General features: G+C 34.5%; 1 pseudogene across 1 annotated transcript; it reads right to left on the reverse strand.

Moving 5' to 3' along the window:
- Positions 1–502: 502 nt before the first annotated feature.
- On the reverse strand, positions 503–1,453 carry LOC148693060 (palmitoyl-monogalactosyldiacylglycerol delta-7 desaturase, chloroplastic pseudogene; annotated as a pseudogene). The gene is made up of 3 exons (XR_015953587.1): positions 1,040–1,453; positions 762–900; positions 503–675 (listed from the first exon to the last, which is right to left on the reverse strand). The product of XR_015953587.1 is annotated as a palmitoyl-monogalactosyldiacylglycerol delta-7 desaturase, chloroplastic pseudogene (transcript).
- Between the last annotated feature and the right edge of the window lie 1,115 nt (positions 1,454–2,568).

The raw sequence follows: 2,568 nt of genomic DNA on the forward strand, positions 1-2,568 counted from the left end.
GGAAAAAAAGAAAACGTCCTAGGATCTTGGACTCTCTGGTACCATCTTAAGAATGGAATGGCAGAATGAATAATCTTCTGTATTGATTCATTAAAATATACAAGCTAGGCTAGAGTTTTTATACAAACTGTAAACATACAATCACATCCCGTAATCCCTACAAATCAGCTAAGTAAATATTTTTACAAAGGGAAAGAATAAATCATTGATAGTCAACGATCACCATGCTACCAAATAAGAAGGAAATCATTCATATCATAACAATTTTAGCTAAAATCTCAAGTTTAAACTCCATCCAAAAGTTGTAAGTAAGGTTTATATGGGTGCAATAATGTCTATGAAATGAACTTTTTGACCGAGCAACACATTTTTTGCAAGTGAGGTTTATATATGTGGCCACATAGAAACTGTGCAATTTTTTCATTGATTTGAATTGGAATTTATGTACAAGGCCTTGTGACAATAATGTAAACAAATTTCTTTTGGGGATAAAAAGCTAAACTTAGGAGGAAGCAATTAATAATCTCACCAGTCCCCAAACCAGGAAGGGAAGGCCGCCAAAGGCATATAATAAACTTCGAGGTAGAACAACTGAATGTATAACATAAGTATGGTGAAGAAACCTATAGAAGGCCTGTCTTTTCAAATCTTGAACGTTCTTTAGTCCCCCGTACGGCAAAATTTCCAATGTTAATTTAATAGTTCGACGACATATGCTGGTAGGGTATGTGTATATATAGTTGTGTATGTTGTTGCTACCTTTCCAAACGGAGAACCGCTATCGATGATCCATCCAATGTGACTAAACCAAAAACCTTGAATGGGGCTATGAACATCTTTCGGTGTATCAGTAAACTGGTGGTGGTGATGGTGTTAGCTCACCCATTCTATTGGGCTACCCTGCATATACGTGCAACACACCAAACTCATCATTTTCCCTAATAATATTGCAAGAAAAAAAAAAGCTACTATTTAAGCACAGAATGATGCTAAAATGTAACAAAACGTTGCTCACGACGCACACATATATATAATGTACCTGAAGCGATAGAACTGCGACGTAGGCAAATAAGTATTCGAGCCATTTCGGAAGCCTGAAACTCTTGTGTGAAAGATTTCTATGGAATGACAGAGTGACTCCTAAACTGGTTAACATATGGAGTGCAAAGGCGACCCAAAATGCACCCCAAGCAAAATAACAGGGTGCAAATAAAGAAAGAAAGTGCATCGACGAAAGGGTACTCGCTATGACTAGGTCCTGTAAATTCCATTTTCTCCCCAAGAACTCTCCGCAGGGCATCATCACAATCTTCACCCAACGCCCCATATGGTATATAATAGCAGACTCTCTCACTAGTCACTGCTGCTATTTTCTATGACTCGTATCTGCACTAGCAAAACCGAGCTCGCTAGAAGCTGATATCTCACTACTACTCGATCCACAGAACGTTGAATGAAAATGCTTATGGGTTTGGAAAATGTTGTTCCACGAGCCATTAGATATATGGAGAAGCAATTTAATATCGCACTGCTTTGTCACGATTGGCATGGTAAATAATTAGCGTGGTAGTTAATTTATGGACCACTCATTATTAGGAAGCTTTAATAAAAAGGTTTCTCTAAACTTTTCTTAACAAAAAAAATAACTTAATAACTCTATTTAATAGAACTTTAACGAAAAACTTCTGGTACTGTTCACTTTAATGAAAAACTACATTTTTACACTAAAAAGTCAAGACTGGTATTATTCACTTTATCCTTTATTTTGTCTTTATCGTTAAAACTCAAAGTTTTCAAGTCATTTTCATTAGTTTTCCTTTTATTTAATGTGAAATGCTTGAATCTCAAACTCAATGAAAATGACAAAAATTTGGAAAAAATTACACATCGAGTATGCTTCTAATTCTTAATTTCATATTAAGACAACACTTTTCTTCTATGAAGTGTAAGTTACAAATATACCATTTGTCTTTAGTGTATTTTCACACTTCTTTCTCATGCTCCCTTCTCTCTCTCTCTCTCCCTTCCCTTTCCCATTTCACCATTCATACAGTAAACAAACAGCCAATTTCGGCATAGCATGAAAAGGATAAAGAAATTTAATTTCACCAAAAACAAACAATTGATTTTTTTCAATTCAGCAAAAATAGACAATTGGGTTATCAAATTTTCAAAATAAAAAAATGAGTGAAAAAACACATATGGGTAGGAGAGAGAGCGTGGTCAGTATTGAGAGCAACAGAGAATTTGTCATCTTTCAATGAAATTGTAGAATTAAAAGCACCAACCTGAGCCACCACCATTTCTTCTAACAATATTAATAATAATTTTTTGCCCAGCACTGCTACCCCAAATGAGGATTCTCCAAAATCTGTTCTTTCCAAATGACTAGGTACTTTCACGACTTCTTCCCCGTATAAGAAAATTCAACAAAAATACACACACACACACACACACATATGTTTTACATTACCACTACTATGATCCATCTAAAGAACACACACAAAAAAAAAAAAAAAAAAAAAAAAAAAAAAAAACAAAACACTCTAAATTATTAATTTTAACTTT

The sequence above is a fragment of the Pyrus communis genome, chromosome 11 (genome assembly GCF_041283825.1).
Source record: "Pyrus communis isolate YQ-2024b chromosome 11, ASM4128382v1, whole genome shotgun sequence".
Lineage (NCBI taxonomy): Eukaryota > Viridiplantae > Streptophyta > Magnoliopsida > Rosales > Rosaceae > Pyrus > Pyrus communis.